This window comes from Aethalodelphis obliquidens, unplaced genomic scaffold (assembly GCF_003676395.1).
Source record: "Aethalodelphis obliquidens isolate GAN/ISIS:26980383/991018 unplaced genomic scaffold, ASM367639v1 scaffold6, whole genome shotgun sequence".
Taxonomy (NCBI): Eukaryota; Metazoa; Chordata; class Mammalia; order Artiodactyla; family Delphinidae; genus Aethalodelphis; species Aethalodelphis obliquidens.
In genome coordinates, this window is record NW_020837950.1 from 60,623,727 (window position 1) to 60,642,391 (window position 18,665).

Genomic DNA, 18,665 nt, shown 5'->3' on the forward strand with positions numbered 1-18,665 from the left:
GGGACCTAGGGGAAGGAGCAGTGACCCCATAGGAGACTGAACTAGACCTACCTGCTAGTATTGGAGTGTCTCCTGCAGAGACGGGGGGCAGCTGTGGCTCATGAAGGGACAAGAACACCAGCAGCAGAAGTTCTGGGAAGTACTCCTTGGTGTGAGCCCTCCCAGAGTCCACCATTAGCCCCACCAAAGAGCCTGGGTAGGCTCCAGTATTGGGTCACCTCATGCCAAACAACCAACAGGGAGGGAACCCAGCCTGACCCATCAGCAGACAAGTGGATTAAAGTTTTACTGAGCTCTGCCCGCCAGAGCAACAGCCAGCTCTACCCACCACCAGTCCCTCCCATCAACTAACTTCCACAAACCACTTATATGGCCTCATCCACCAGAGGGCAGACAGCAGAAGCAAGAAGAACTACAATCCTGCAGCCTGTGGAACAAAAACCACATTCACAGAAAGATAGACAAGATGAAAAGGCAGAGGGCTATGTACCAGATGAAGGAACAAGATAAAACCCCAGAAAAACAACTAAATGAAATGGAGATAGGCAATCTTCCAGAAAAAGAATTCAGAATAATGATAGTGAAGATGCTTCAGGACCAGGGAAAAAGAATGGAGGCAAAGATCGAGAAGATGCAAGAAATGTTTAACAAAGATCTAGAAGAATTAAAGAACAAACAAACAGAGATGAACAATACAATAACTGAAATGAAAACTACCCTAGAAGGAATCAACAGCAGAAAAACTGAGGCAGAAGAATGGATAAATGACCTGGAAGACAGAATGGTGGAATTCACTGCTGCAGAACACAATAAAGAAAAAAGAATGAAAAGAAATGAAGACAGCCTAAGAGACTTCTGGGGCAACATTAAATGCAACAACATTTGCATTATAGGGGTCCCAGAAGGAGAAGAGAGAGAGAAAGGACCAGGGAAAATATTTGAAAAGATTATAGTTGAAAACTTTCCTAACATGGGAAAGGAAATAGCCACCAAAGTCCGGGAAGCACAGCAAGTCCCATACAGGATAAACACAAGGAGAAACACGCCAAGACACATAGTAATCAAACTGGCAAAAATTAAAGACAAAGAAAAATTATTGAAAGCAGCAAGGGAAAACAACAAATAACATACAAGGGAACTCCCATAAGGTTAACAGCTGATTTCTCAGCAGAAACTCTACAAGCCAAAAGGGAGTGGTATGATATAGTTAAGTGATGAAAAGGAAGAACCTACAACCAAGATTGCTGTACCCAGCCAGGATCTCATTCAGATTCGATGGAGAAATCAAAAGCTTTACACTGGGGCTTCCGTGGTGGCACAGTGTTTGAAAGTCCACCTGCCGATGCAGGGGACATGGGCTCGTGCCCCAGTCCAGGAAGATCCCACATGCCGCGGAGCAGCTGGGCACGTGAGCCATGGCCGCTGAGCCTGTGCGTCCAGAGCTTGTGCTCCACAATGGGAGGGGCCACAACAGTGAGAGGCCCGCATACCGCAAAAAAAAAAAGAAAAAAGCTTTACAGACAAGCAAAAGCTAAGAGAATTCAGCACCACCAAAACAGCTCTACAACAAATGCTAAAGGAACATCTCTAGGTGGGAAACACAAGAGAAGAAAAGGACCTAAAAAAACAAACCCAAAACAATTAAGAAAATGGTAATAGGAACATACATATCAATAATTACCTTAAATGTAAATGGATTATATGCTCCAAACAAAAGAAGTAGACTGGCTGAATGGATACAGAAACAAGACCCATGTATAGGCTGTCTACAAGCAACCGACTTCAGACCTAGGGACACATACAGACTGAAAGTGAGGGGATGGAAAAAGATATTCCATGCAAATGGAAATCAAAAGAAAGCTGGAGTAGCTATAATCATATCAGATAAAATAGAATTTAAAATAAAGAATGTTACAAGAGACAAGGAAGGGCACTACATAATGATCAAGGGATCAATCCAAGAAGAAGATATAACAATTATAAATATATATGCACCCAACATAGGAGCACCTCAATACATAAGGCAACTGCTAACAGCTCTAAAAGAGGAAATCGACAGTAACACAATAATAGTGGGGGACTTTAACACCTCACTTACACCAATTGATAGATCATCCAAACAGAAAATTAATAAGGAAACACAAGCTTTAAATGACACAACAGACCAGATAGTTTTAATTGATATTTATAGGACATTCCATTCAAAAACAGCAGATTACACTTTCTTCTCAAATGCACACAGAACATTCTCCAGTAAAGATCACATCATGGGTCACAAATCAAGCCTCAGTAAATTTAAGAAAATTGAAATCATATGAAACAACTTTTCTGACTATAATGCTATGAGATTAGAAATCAATTACAGGGGAAAAAATGTAAAAAACACAAAAACATGGAGGCTAAACAATACGTTACTAAATAACCAAGACCTCACTGAAGAAATCAAAGAGGAAATCAAAAAATACCTAGAGACAAATGACAATGAAAACACGATGATCCAAACCTATGGGATGCAGCAAAAGCAGTTCAAAGAGGGAAGTTTATAGCTATAAAAGCCTACCTCAAGAAACAAGAAAAATCTCAAATGAAAAATCTAACATTACACCTAAAGGAACTAGAGAACGAAGAACAAACAAAACCCAAAGTTAGCAGAAGGAAAGAAATCATAAAGATCAGAGCAGAAATAAATGAAACAGAAACAAAGAAAACAATAGCAAAGCTCAATAAAACTAAAGGCTGGTTCTTTGAGAAGATAAACAAAATTGATAAACCATTAGCCAAAATTGATAAACCATTAGCCAGACTCATCAAGAAAAAGAGGGAGAGGACTCAAATCAATACAAATAGAAATGAAATAGAAGTTACAACAGATACTGCAGAAATACAAAGCATCCTAAGAGACTACTATAAGCAACTCTATGGCAATAAAACTGACAACCTGGAAGAAATGAACAAATTCTTAAAAAGGTATAACCTTCCAAGACTGAACCAGTAAGAAACAGAAAACATGAACAGACAAATCACAAGTAATAAAATTGAAACTGTGATTAAAAATTTCCAGCAAACCAAAGTCCAGGACCAGATGGCTTCACAGGTGAATTCTATCAAACATTTAGAGAAGAGCCAACACCCATCCTTCTCAAATTCTTCCAAAAAATTGCACAGGAAGGAAAACTCCCAAACTCATTCTATGAGGCCACCATCACCCTGATGCCAAAACCAGACAAAGATACTACAAAAAAAGAAAATTATAGACCAGTATCACTGATGAATATAGATGCAAAAATCCTCAACAAAATACTAGCAAACAGAATACAACAACACATTAAAAGGATCATACACCATGATCAAGTGGGATTTATCCCAGGGATGCAAGGATTCTTCAATATATGCAAATCAATCAATGTGACACACCATATTAACAAATTGAAGATGAAAAACCATATGATCATCTCAATAGATGCAGAAAAAGCTTTTGACAAAATTCAACACACATTTATGATAAAAACTCTCCAGAAAGTGGGCATAGAGGGAACCTACTTCAACATAATAAAGGCCATATATGACAAACAGACAGCAAACATCATTCTCAATGGTGAAAAATTGAAAGTATTTCCTCTAAGATCCGGAACAAGACAAGGATGTCCACTCTCACCACTATTATTCAACATAGTTTTGGAAGTCTTAGCCACGGCGATCAGGGAAGAAAAATAAATAAAAGGAATACAAATTGGAAAAGAAGATGTAAAACAGTCACTGTTTGCAGATGATATGATACTATACATAGAGAACCCTAAAGTTGCTACCAGAAAACTACTAGAGCTAATCAATGAATTTGGTAAAGTAGCAGGATACAAAATTAATGCACAGAAATCTCTTGCTTTCCTATACACTAATGATGAAAAATCTGAAAGAGAAATTGAGGAAACACCCCCATTTACCACTACAACAAAAAGAATAAAATACCTAGGAATAAACCTACCTAGGGAGACAAAAGACCTGTATGCAGAAATCTGTAAGAGACTGATGAAAGAAATTAAAAATGATACCAACAGATGGAGAGATATACCATGTTCTTGGATTGGAAGAATCAATATTGTGAAAATGACTATATTACCAAAAGCAATCTACAGATTCAGTGTAGTCCCTATCAAATTACCAAAGCATTTTTTACAGAACTAGAACAAAAAATCTTAAAACTTGTATGGAGACACAAAAGACCCCGAATAGCTAAAGCAATCTTGAGGGAGAAAACGGAGCTGGAAGAATCAGACTCCCTGACTTCAGACTATAATATAAAGCTACAGTAATCCAGACAATATGGTACTGGCACAAAAACAGAAATATAGATCAATGGAACAGGATAGAAAGCCCAGAGATAAACCCACACACCTATGGTCAACTAATCTATGACAAAGGAGGCAAGCATATACAATGGAGAAAAGACGGTCTCTTCAATAAGTGGTGCTGGGAAAACTGGACAGCTACATGTAAAAGAATGAACTTAGAACACTCCCTGACACCATACACAAAAATAACCCCAAAATGGATTAGAGACCTAAAAGTAAGACTGGACACTATAAAACTCTTAGAGGAAAACATAGGAAGAACACTCCTTGACATAAATCATGGCAAGATCTGTTTTGATCCACCTCCTAGAGTAATGGAAATAAAAAGAAAAAGAAACAAATGGGACCTAATGAAACTTCAAAGCTTTTGCACAGCAAAGCAAACCATAAATAAGACAAAAAGACAACCCTCAGAATGGGAGAAAATATTTGCAAATGAATCGTCAGACAAAGGATTAATCTCCAAAATATATAAACAGCTCATGGAGCTCAATATTAATAAAACAAACAACCCAATCCAAAAGTGGGCAGAAGACCTAAATAGACATTTCTCCAAAGAAGACATACAGTTGGCCAAGAAGCACATGAAAAGCTGCTCAACATCACTAATTATGAGAGAAATGCAAATCAAAACTACAATGAGGTATCACCTCACACCAGTTAGAATGGGCATCATCAGAAAATCTACAAACAACAAATGCTGGAGAGGGTGTGGAGAAAAGGGAACCCTCTTGCACTGTTGGTGGGAATGTAAATTGATACAGCCACTATGGAGAATGTATGGAGGTTCCTTAAAGAACTAAAAATAGAATTACTGTATGACCCAGAAATCTCACTACTGGGCATATACCCAGAGAAAACCATAATTCATAAAGACACATGCACCCCAAAGCTCATTGCAGCACTATTTACAATAGCCAGGTCATAGAAGCAACCTAAATGCCCATCGACAGACAAATGGATAAAGAAGTGGTGGTACATATATACAATGGAATATCACTCAGCCATGAAAAGGAACGAAATTGGGTCATTTGTAGTGACGTGGATGGATCTACAGACTATCATACAGAGTGAAGTAAGTCAGAAAGAGAAAAACAAATATCATATATTAACACATATATGTGGCACCTAGAAAATGGTACAGATGAACCGGCTTGTAGAGCAGAAATTGAGACACAGATGTAGAGAACATATGTATGGACACCAAGGGGGGAAAGCGGTGGGGGGTGGGGATGGTGGTATGATGAATTGGGAGATTGGTGTTGACCTGTACACACTGATGTTTATAAAATGGATGACTAATAGGAAAATAAATAAATAAACATAAAAAATAAATAAATAAGAAGGATGTTCTCAGGGAAAAGAAAAAACAATGGATGCTGGTACAATACAATGGGAGAGCCCCCTGCAAAAGAATGAACTTGGACCCTACCTTAATATTCACAAAAAAGTTAACTAAAAATCGATCAAAGGTCTAAATTTAAGAGCTACAACTCTAAAACTCTTGAAAGAATACCTATGTGTAAATGTTCATGTTTTGGGGCTAGGTAATGGTTTCTGTTGCTTGCTTCAGCCTACCTCTTTTCCCTAAATTGTTCCCTCACCTTTTTGAAAATAGAGAAAGAGGAAAGAAGAGACAATAGAAAGTGATAGAATTAGGTTAGATGGCTTTAATTTGAGAGACTATGGCATTTAGTAGTCATTCATCACAAGCATGCTGCTGGCCACTCTTGCAACACAGCAAAGGATATTGTCTGATTTTTACAAACACTCTGCCTGTGGAACAAACTGCACCAACACCGCCCCCACTCCCCCACAATGCCCACAACTTGCTACTTGTTTTCATGGTCAGAATCTTGATACAGATATAGATACATCTTACATATAGATATGCAGTTGGCCCTTGAACAACACAGGTTTGAACTACACAGATTCACTTACAAATGGATTTTTTTTCCACTAAATATGTAAAACAGTATTACATGATCCGAAGTTCGTTGAATCCTTGGATATGAAATGGCATATACAGAGTAGGGACTGTAAAGTTTTACGTAGATTTTAGGCTGTGCAGGGGTCGGCGCCCCTAACCCCCGAGTTGTTCAAGGGTCAATTGTATATGTATATATACACACTCACAATAAGGGATGTTGTATGGAAGACAACATTGATGTCTAATTTAAAGAATTAGAATACCAGCAAACATACAACTATCTCTAGTGTGTTTAGTATTTTATACTCTTGAAAGCACATTTATCAGCATCAGAATGCACCCTCTTGTCACACTCTCTTGCTCTACCCTCTGTTATCTAACCCAAGTCTCAGCAAGGGTGATTTATCCATGGTCATGCATTTGTTTGGGGCTAAGTCCAGGACTATGGTCTCCAAGTCTAATGTTATTTTCATCAAACATATGGGAATGACAGAAGAATTTTCTCTCATGAATTCTCAACTTCAATTGAGTTTACTTGTTGCAAAGCATATATCGTTATATAGTTTTTCATCTTGTATCTTAAAATGGAGAATCCATAGATTAAAAAAATCTCTTCAGTTACTTTCAGGTACAGTAGTACCTCTGACCCATGGTTTCACTCTCCACGGTTTCAGTCACCTGGGGTCAACTGTCAAAAGCAGTCTGAAATATTAAATGGAAAATTCCAGAAATAAACAATTCATAAAGTTTTAAATTGAGCACCATTCTGTGGAGTGTGATTAGATCTAGTACACTGTCCCTCTCTGGATGTGAATCATCCCGCTGGTTAGTCACTTAGTAGCCATCTAGGCTAGCAGATTGACTATTGTGATATCACAGTAACCCACATTTTACTTAATAATGGTCCCAAAGCACAAAAGTAGTGATGCTGGCAATTTAAATTGCCAAAGAGAAGCCATAAAGTGCTTCCTCTAAGTGAAAAGTTAAATGTTCTCAATATGGAAAGAAAAAAAATAGCGTACTGAGGTTGCCACGATCTATGCTAAGACCAACGCTTCTATCCATGAATTGTGAAGAAGGAAAAAGAAATGTGTACTAGTTTTGCTGTCACAACTCAAACTACAAAAGTTATGGTCACAGTGCCTGATAAATACTTAGTTAAGGTGGAAAAGACATTAAATTAGTACAATAAGATGTTTTGAGAGAGAAAGAAAGAGACCTCATTCATGTAACTTTTAATACAGTGTATTGTTATAATCATTCTATTTTTTTATTAGTTATTGTTGGTAATTGCCTACTGTGCCTCATTTATAAATTAAACTTTATGTATGTATGAATAGGAGGAAACATAGTTTATATAAGCTTCGGTACTATCCATGTTTTCAGGCATCCACTGGGGGTCTTGGAATGTACACCCCATGGATAAGGGGGGACTACTGTATTGGGCTTTTCTTCCTTTTGCCATAGTATCAGTCAAGTATTCTTCTGTTTTAAAATGGTGAGGCCAGATCAGGAAAGGACTGCCGTTGAAAAGATAGTTTATTCTTCATAGTCTCCAAGAGGAGGGGGTAGGGCCATTTAGATGTGCTTATAGAAGGCCAGATGAAACTTTAAGAAGATTTAAAAAAATAATAAAAATTTCATTTGAATATATTAATAGCTTTATTCTCTCTTCTCTTCTTCCCTGGAGAAGTACCAGGTTTGTCAGGAGGCAGAGGAACCAGGGGACGATGTGTTGAAGTTTTGGAGGGAAGGAATGAGTGAGGCAAAGTAGGCAGTTTTAGGATTGAGTAGTTTGAATAATCTTAGCAGGCTCTAGGGCATGGGAGCTGGCCTTAGTTGCCTGTTACCTGATCCTGGGATGATTAGGGCAGGGGAATATTGACCCAGAGTGTAAAAGTCCTGTAGAAGAGGTGAGGGGAGGCTCTGAATTGGTTAGTTTGCCTATAAATGTGCATTCATGTCCAGTCCTTTACTATCCTTAGGTATCAGCCAGCCCTGGAAGGGGCAGTCTCACCAGGGTCCATAAGGCCCAGATATCAAAACATAAGAATAAAAAGATATACTTAACACACCCTCCTTGTTTTCTATACTTCAACATCTACCCTCCAAGCCTTTTACTTTAATGTTTAAATGACTGACATATTAAAATATTACCATCCCCAGAAAACAAGCACATATAGGCAGGCCTCATCATAGATGTATGTTAAATACATGTCATATAGGAGGTTCTTCCAGAGGCTCCTCTCACCACCTGGGAGTGAGATTATCCTACTCTGTGTTTCCAAAAATAATAAGTAGGGGAGTAGTGATCAGAGTGTAAAGCACACTACAAGTATTGCCCTGTTGCTTTGTTTATTTCATGACTCTTCTTGTTGATATTTGGAACAGCTTTGTAAATGAAAATCTAAACCAAATGCAAACCAGCATTCTCAAATAAATATGCTGGCGATAATACTAGGCTTATCATTAGTTAACCATCAAGCAAATGCTTTAAGTTGTCTCAATGATATTAGTCAAACAAAAAAACTTAAGAAAACCAAAAAATTTCCCCAAGTTTCTAACCCTTTTCTTCTCTTGAAATGTTTGTTATCTTTCCTTTTTTGTTAGGGAACACATTAAAAACAAAACAAAACAGGGCTTCCCTGGTGGCACAGTGGTTGAGAGTCTGCCTGCCGATGCAGGGGACACGGGTTCGTGCCCCGGTCCGGGAAGATCCCACATGCCGCGGATCGGCTGGGCCTGTGAACCATGGCCGCTGAGCCTGCGCGTCCGGAGCCTGTGCTCCGCGACTGGAGAGGCCACAACAGTGAGAGGCCCGCGTACCGCAAAAACAAAACAAAACAAAACAAATAAAAAAACTCAAAAAACAAAAAAATCTTTTCCCCTAAACTCTTTGTAAGAGTTAATAGCTACAGAAATACAATTGAAATTTTTCTGCCCACTATTTCCATGCTTATTTCATTTAAGAATCAGTGCAGAAAAGTGTTTCACACCCTATCATAGCATAATTGAAAGCACAAAGGAGATTTGTTTATAGGATGCAAGCCCAAATGACACTTTAGAAGATTTAAAGGTCAAATATAAATAATCATTTGAATATATTACTAATCTTATCCCCTCTCCCAAATTAAAAAAAGAAATTGTATTTAAAAATACATATGCACTATGGTACCAAAAAACCAAAAAACAAACTGCTCTTGTCTAGACACTTTTAATTCTCAAATATGAGACCTTTACGCTTCATTGTCTACTCGTAAAGTTTTAATTAGCCAAATTTCTAAAACATGACAATCATACTGCTGAAAATCGGCCACAGTTTTGATTTACAGGTCTGCAAAGAATTACTTGGTAGCAAACAGAATGAATTGCACAGCTTATGTCCAAGGCTTTCTCATGTGGCATAAGCACAAGCAACTGGTATGGTAATTCTCCTTGATTGCATTAGTTGGGGGGAATTTAGCAGAAGTAGCCAAAATGCTAGTTAAAGGTATGCTGTCTGCTGGGTTACATGTCATAAAATAGCTAAGCATGTGTACTGTCAATTTTATGTATATAATTAAATATAGAATTTATGTCTAAGTTATATCACTGAGAAACAAGTGCTATTAGGAATGTAGAACCATCTGGCATACAGATACTGGATTTCAGGATTTGCTTGAGCTAAGGTGAAATTCAGCACATTTTAGTATAGCTTTCTAATTCTCCTATAGCATGGTGCTATTCTTCATGAGATTTTTGTTGTTTTTGTTGTCTATAAATATTGTGGATACTCAGGGACAGTAGAGGAATAAAATGAACAGAAGAAAACTTTTTCTCATTTTAAAAATGAAATTCTTGCCCCATCTTAAATGTTTGTCAACAATTTTTATAGCCAAATTTTATGATGTTTGCATCAAATCAAACTTCCAAAGAGAACTGAAAGGTGCTAGCAGCTTATAGTCACTATGCAAAAACAAATATTATCTCTAATAATATCAGCATTAATATCTCTAACTCAAAGCATAAACACCATAAACACTAATAACGTGGTGCTTAGGTTAAAAATAGGACTTCATCTTTCAAAACATTATCTCTTATTCATTAACTGGAGTTCTGAAGGCTTGGGTCATTGGTATCAGGATGTCCTTAAGAATGTAAAAAAAGGAACTATAATCCCTAAGTATGGGGATTTTCATTTTAGGTTAAAAGAAGAGTGTAATATAGCATAAAGCATGTTACAAATATGACTGAAAAAGACTTCAGATGAAGTTTCCATCTCCTGCTGGAAATAAGGCTGCTTCATGGATCCTATGGTGCAGGGGGAAGTGAGAGTACTATTAGGGGAAGAAAAAGTTCCTCCAAAGAGTAACTTTTAGCAAGAGTGTTGGTGGATTCTACTCTCTCATAAAAGACTAAAACAACAATAAAACACAAGACTACTTTCAAGTGTGTAACATAAGAAAAGACAAAAATAGTAACTTAAATTGATTAGCATTTTAAGGTTGAAAATAAGCTCATTATCTATTTTCAGTCCTTATGTTGGGGAGGAAAGATGATACACCAAATTCCTAATCTTTAATGTGCATACAGCGTGTACCAGGCTTTGTGCTAAGAAGATTATATTTTATTTATTCCTAGAACAACCCTAAACCGTAGGAACTATGGTTGGCCCCTTTTTACTAATGAAGAAACGGAATCTTAGAAGAATAAGTAACTCCCCCACGTCTAACTGACTAAGTGATTGAGCCAGGACATGAAGGGCTCAAAAACTGTCATCTAAGGGTGACATTTGAAAACACATACAGGGACTTCCCTGGTGGTCCAGTGGTTAAGACTCCATGCTCCCAATGCAGGGGCCTGGGTTCGATCCCTGGTTGGGGAACTAGATCTTGCCTGCATGCCACAACTAAAAGATCGCATGTGTCACAACAAAGATCCCACACACAGCAACTAAGACCCAGCTCAGCCAAATAAATATTTTAAAAATAAAAACACATTCAAATGTTGATAATTTATACTTCATTAAGAATACACTTCAGAGCATTTCTGAAAGGACATTTTATATTATTAATTTTTACAAAAAGAGACTACCAGTAGAATTTAATTTCCTCTAATTGTGTGTAAATAACCATGTTGAGACAAATCTCTCATCACACAGCTAAAACGATAAGGAGGCACATTCGACAGCTTTTTAAAAAGAGATGGTTCATTTATGCTCGGCAACTCCTGAGTCAGTTCACATCAGAAAGGCTGTAGGAGTGATCAGGGGATTGTTATTTCCAATGGTGGAAGTTACAGAGGAGAAAGGAAACAAAAGAAGCTGGAAAGGTTTACCATGATGCTGGCTAATGCCTTATATGGGAAATTTCTCTCTTTACAGGGACGGATTTTGACCAGGGTCAGTGGAAAATAATTTTGAATTTTGAGAAAATTGCAGGGTTTATCTTACACTCTTGGCAGGTATATCTGTCAGTACACTCAAACAAGCCATCATGTTATTACTATTTCTTTAGAAAAGCCAAGTAAATAAGTATACATAGATTACATCAGTTTAAGGAGAAGTTCCTACCCAAAACTCAATACTGAATAAAAACAGTGTGGAACTTCCAATAAAGCAGATGGTGCTTCTACTCTAACGGCTAACTTGACAGTGGAAGGAAAGAAATGAAGATGAGGTAGAAAGAAGGTAAACTTTAGATCGTCTTAGTTTGCAGTTCTCTCAGTAATAACTGAGAGATCTTAGGTAGGATGTTATTTAATCTGTCTAAGCTTTAGTGTCCTTATCTATAAAAGAAGTATACACAATATCAAAAATTGTTATATATAATGTCTGAGAGGGTAGGAGCTCCAAAACTAGTAACTATTATTACTAAGGCAACTGAAGCCTTAGCCTTATAGCTATTGCTAGTAATTGTTTTGGGTCTCCTCTTTAGCAGTGCTGCCTCAAAATTATTTCTCAAAACATTAGATTTATAAGATAAAAACACAGGGAGCCTTTAAAATAAAGATTATATAATAATGTAAACTGTGAGTTTACTTAAAAGGGAGTATACTAATATAAGCATTCCCCAAATTACTTTAAATCATGGTATCTTTTTATTTTTCCTGCATGGTATTGATTGAACCCTAAGTGCCCTGTGTCTTTCTGCAGTAACCTACAGAACAATCATAAATTGAATACATACACACACTGGCAGAAAATAGGGCAAAGACACAGGCCCTTGAAAGACTTATACTGACCTAGAAGAATCCCAGTAGTCTCTGAGAATAAAATTGGGTTTAGCTTTCAAACTTTTGAATTCTATAATAGAGTAGAGGCTTAGGAAATTCTCTCTTTCTTTCCATTAATTCATAGAGTCATTTCTAACAGATATTCAAATAATGAAAGTGGTGCAAGCCCAATTTCTTGCTTATAATCCTGAAGAGAGTTCAGGGTTAAATACTGGATAAAATCCCAAGGATAATAAAAGTAGAAAAGCTCCTTATCTCCATCCTGTTCATTCATCATATATGAACATCCTTTGATATAAGCACAAGTCTATCCCGGGGCAGGGGGAGGGGAGAAAGAAAAGGCTGGATGTTTTATTTCAGTAAAGGGTAATTACTACATGAACTAAGGGAAGAAAATAAAACTTTTAGTAGATGATTGGGGGAAGAACATGTAACCTAAAGCATATATTCATTCTTTTGATAAAATCTGAGGGCCCAGTGTTAGACTAGGTGCTAGATATAGAGCAATTATGAAAACTGAAGCAGTTTTTGCATGTGCCTTAATATCTGCTTATTTTCCTTAGAAATCAGAGGTGAAAGATGAAATGACTAGAAAGATTATACTTGGGAGAAGAAAGTGGAAAGTTAAGAGTCTGAGCTGCCAGTATTTATACTGTCCTTCATTCATTTATATGTGCTTCTCACAGTGTCAGATGTTGCTGAGAGATTATGATGAGGCATGAAATATGCAAATTTGCTGAGAATAGTACTTAGTGTAGTGACTGCTGAGAGGCCAATTTGCAGTGGGTTGAACAGAATGTTAGATGAAGAAATGGACACTAAGTATGAACATTTCACTTGAGAAGTTGGCTCTGAAGACAAGAAGAAACTAAGGCAGTAACTGGTGTGTTTATTTTCTTTTAATTTGATAAATGCAAGTGTTTAATGGAGAAATTTTAGACCTAAAAGGTGAATGCAGGGAATCGGAGTTGAGAAAGTGAAACTGAATACACTGGGAAGAGAAGGAATAATCTCAATGTAAATTTCTGAGAAATTAGGAGGAGAAAGAAAAGACATATGCCTTCTACAGGAAAAGAAACTGCTTTCAAAGGAGAGAAAAAAGAATCTGTGTCTTCCTCATTTCAGTGCTACCCTAACTTTAATACACACAAAACCACCAGGGAACTTGTTAAATGTAGGTTTAGATTCAGTAGGTCTACATTTCTAACACATTTCCAGGTGATGCCCATGCTGCTGGTAAGTGGAGCACATATGGAGTAGCAAGGCCATGTTTCTATGTTTGATGCTGAGAAATGAGGCGCTCCCAGCATCTGGCTATAACTTTCTATTAATTAGAAATGGTCATCAAACAATTGGAAGGAGGAGAGCAAGGGTAGTTAGAGCAAAGGTGGTTAGAGTGTTGACTTAATTTTTCAGAGAATCCGTGAGCTTATTAGACTTGATAAACGTGGTAAAAATTATGAGCAGTATATAAAGTGAGTGGTCATCAATTTATGACAGAACTTGTCTCTGCTGACGTGCCTCTTCCCATGTGTTCTAATGCAGGTCCAGGGAAAATGCATGGTTAGAATCATCGAGGATTAGGGTTGTATGGGGACATGTGATATAAAAACCACAGAGAGGCAAGAGTGTGTATTATTACTGAGACTCTGTTCTAGGTAAAGTAAGCTGGTTAAAGAGGGAAGTTAAGAATAGACAGTGCTGGGTTTCCCTGGTGGCGCAGTGGTTGAGAGTCCGCCTGCCAAAGCAGGGGACACGGGTTTGTGACCCGGTCCGGGAAGATCCCACATGCCGCAGAGCGGCTGGGCCCGTGAGTCATGGCCGCGGAGCCTGTGCGTCCGGAGCCTGTGCTCCGCAACGGAAGAGGCCACGGCAGTGAGAGGCCCGCATACCACAAAAAAAAAAAAAAAAAAAGAATAGACAGTGCTAATGAACTGAGAGCAGTAAAGGGACCAGTGTATACAGGTATTACTAAAATCAGACGATCTCTTTTTTCAGTTTTTTATTTATTTTTTTGTGATACACGGGCCTCTCACTGTTGGGGCCTCTCCCGTTGCGGAGCACAGGCTCCGGACTCGCAGGCTCAGCGGCCATGGCTCATGGGCCCAGCCGCTCCGCGGCATGCGGGATCTTCGCGGACCGGGACACGAACCCGTGTCTCCTGCATTGGCAGGCGGACTCTCAACCACTGTGCCACCAGGGAAGCCCTCATTTTTGGTTTTATAGTTTCCTTTTGACATTTGTTTATACATTGCTATTTAAGATAAGCTGATTAGAGTCTGATCCAATCAGTAGGCATTAATTAAGAAGCATAAAGCTGGGAAATTTCCATTTCTGTTGTGTTCACTAGTAAAGATCTTTAGCCTAAAGACCCATAGTCTAATGTTATCCTGCTCCCGTTCAGAATGCAAGAGGAAGCACTCCAAATGGAGGTCTGTGACCTCCAGAACTCTGATCAAAGTTCTAAGGTATCAGAAAAATGACTACAAGTAAAATATTGAGAAGAGGATGATACTGGTAATAAAAAATGATTTTTCTCAGAATCAAGTAAGAGTGTTTACTGATATTAATCATCTAAGGATTCATAGTAAAGAATAGAGTTCATTACCTGCAAAGAAGGTCTACTTGAACTCTATTTAGCAGATACAGCTGGGATTACAGTTCACGCTACAGGTCAGCATACTGAACACCACAGATCTGCTAAAGACCACCATGCAAGTCTTTGGCCTTCTCTTCTGAGAAGCACTGACCCATGCAGATCATGTGTGAGTCTGGCCAGATTGGCTAGCAAAACAAAGCTGGACATCAGAAGAGAAAGAATACTGCTCAGAAAATCCTCAAACAAAAGTCTCCTTAGCAATGTTCTACTGATAATATTTGAAGGACAAAGATTCTCTTTGTGAAAGGCTAGCCGCCTGGGATTTACCAATCTCTCTTCTCTCGCTTGAAGAACTCCTCCTAAATAGACACACTCCATCCATCACAGCATAGTAGATGCAATTTACCATAAAAATGTTTGATTAATTCATAGGAATTTCGAGATATCACATAACAATTAGGCAGTCAAAAGGTAGAATGTTTATATTATTTCATTTGGTTTAAAAGAGAATCTATTATCTTTAAGATCTGAATATTTGCTCACTGCTTCAAAAAATATAATTACAGCATAGACAAAAGATGTAAATAGCTCCTGATCTGTGTCAAAGAGTCCTGAAACTGTGTCCTAACAATCTGTGTCTACCACTCAAATTTAAATAAAATCTGTTTTCAAAGCCATATGGACACCTCTTCTTGCCCAGTAGAACTAGACCTCTCATTCAGAAATACCACCAACTCTTTTTTTTCCAACATCCCACACAAGTTTCTTGACTTGTGGCTCTGCTGTTTTTATTTTCTTTATTCTGCATCAACATGTATGAACTCAGAACTTATCTGACTGAAGGTATTGCACTGGGTTAAGAGCATAGATTGTAGAGCCTGGCAATCTGGACTTGACCTCGGCTCTGCCTCTTCCATCCAGGGCTAACTTTGAGCAATTGGTTTAATCACTCTGGGCTTCAGTTTCTCTTCCATGAAAAGCAAAAGCAAAAAGAACTTGTATAAAGTTCTGGCTTTCAATCACGGCAAGTTGTGAGTGCTATGCAAGTGCTGTCAAAGCAAAAACTGTATTGGACAGGGTTAAACCGATAGGGATCATTTATTCAAGGCTACTGCAATAGGAGGAAGGTCAAGAACTCAGTCTGAACTCAACTCCGCTGAAATAAAAGGTGAGAGGGTTTTTAAGCGCTGAGGTGAACAAGTGAAATAGTACTGGAGGACATTAGGTAAGAGATTGGTCAATGTGTTGAGCATGGTGAGCTGTAGAGTTATTCCTGAGTTTGCAATTTATTTTTCACACTGTGATTAGACCATCTTTGTTTGCTAAGTGGCTTCCATCGAAACTGGGCTCCTGTGCTCACACAGAAACTGAGATGTAAGGGTTCTATCACAGACTGAGATATAGGAATTCTATCCTCCTTGGTGATCCCATTTGAATGGGATGGCTCCCAGGTCCTTGAGTAAGATATTCCTTGGCTGTAAAACTGGCAAGAGGCCTTTAAAAAGATTTACATCTTAAAGGGATAGATAAATAATTTACAATTCCAAGTTTTCTAAGGTAAAGGCAAGTCAGGGCCTTGAGTTAGGAAGAAAATATTTAAAGTTCAGTCAGGCTGAAGGAAGCTTTAAGACTATCTTGGTCACTGCCCATTGTTGCTTTAATTATTATCATTAGTGTTGATTTGAAAGTGAAATTTCTCCTCCTGGTTAGTAAATATACAAAAGTAGGTTTTAAAAATATTCCTGGAGTGCTATCACGTGATATTCAGATAACTTTTATTTTAAGGAAGCCCAGAAATGTCTAAATTTAGCCCCAAGCCCTTATCTTTACTCAAAATTCCCTATATATGACATAGGTATGAGAATCAATGGCAAATGGAAACCAAACTATCACGTCAGTTGGATAAACAAAAACCTCTATGGAGAGAACTCTGATAAATCAGATTAGGTTTTATGGAGCGACCCCATTTCCTAAACAATTAAAACAAAATAAAATCTAATCAAGGCAGACTCTGAGGCCTGAGGACTACTCTTTTCCCAGCTAAACCTCATATAACTTTGTTTAAACAAATGTAGTTTACAATTTTACCACATATTGACCACCAAAAAAAAAGTAGAAAGAAAGTTTGATATTTTTACAACTCCTGCCATAAGTGAATCAGACAGAAAGAGAAGACAACTTTATGTGCTCTGGCTTTTTAATTCTCAGTGCTCCCTAGAATCCAAAAACACTACAGCATTTTACGTCTAGGGGGTGGATATCAGACATAAGAGGAATTGGTAGAGGGCAGAAAAAAGGTAACACCTTCTCTTTTAAAGGTGCAATCCCTTGATTATCATTATTTCTCCTCTTTTCCTCCTCACACTGCTGGGCCCATGGCAGCTGATAGGCTGATATTCAAAGAAATAAAGACTTGGATATGTCCTCTCCTTCAGAGAGGGGCAGTTTTGCTTTTAAGCTCTCGACACCTTGCCTAAGGCTCTTTAGTATTTCATCTCACTAGTTTGTCATTTTCCATATTCTTGCTTTCTCACAAATGTCCTCATCCAGGATTCCCTAGTTCTGTAGCCTGATGAAGTCATTTTGTTCTTTAAGATTAAAATAACTGCTTAAATGACCACCATAAAAACAGTTTTTATATCTCCTGATATTAACAGCAGTGCTAAGGACTTATGTTTCTTCTCATAACTTGATATAAGCTTTTATGCTTCCACTACATTATCAAGCTTTTTTCTTAATCGAACCATAATTAAAGGCCCAAAGTTTAAAGAGGATCTCCTCCAAAGAAACAGGTGGTTCCTTAAAAGTAAAAATTGCAAATGGAAATCTAAGTATGCTTTATTAAAAGATGACTTTTTTTCCATCATCAGTGAAGTTCACTGGAGAATCCCATTTTCCTAAACTAGTTAGACACAGAAAGCTTTGGTCCCAACATCCAATCCCTTTATTGGGTTAAAATATATAAGAAACAATTAGATGGATGGGAGATTGAACGTGTGAGTGGAGAATAAAATTGGCAGAGATATGGTAAAACTAAAAACTTAGAGAGGAAATTTTCAAGGCTGTGCATTTGTAATTTTCTAGAATCAGCTGCTGGTAGGAAAACTGGGAAGAAATGTGCCGTGGTAACATAGGGAAATTGTAAAAACAGGTGTGCATAATTTAATCAAATTGTTTACAAAATATGTAATATGTGTGTACCAATAAGTGACAAGTGAATCTACATAATTCTGTCATCCATTCAAAAGTTTTACAATGTTTAGTATAACATTATAATAATATTAAGTTTAGATCTTCAGCAGGGTATGAATACCTACTCTGGAGGATAAAAAGTTTAAGAGAGCACAGTAACCAGGACATCCTTAACTGATGCAGAATACCAGATGAAAAGGGTACAAGGAAATATGGAGAAGTAGGAAAAGGTGAAACCAGAGCTATGGAGGCAGGGTTTACACCTGTGGTGTGGAAAAAGAACCACTTTCACTGAGATAAAGCATTAAGGGTAGAGGAAGCAAATGCACATAAACTGGGGGCAAAAAAGAGGGTAGAAATTTGATTTGCATCCAAATAAAGA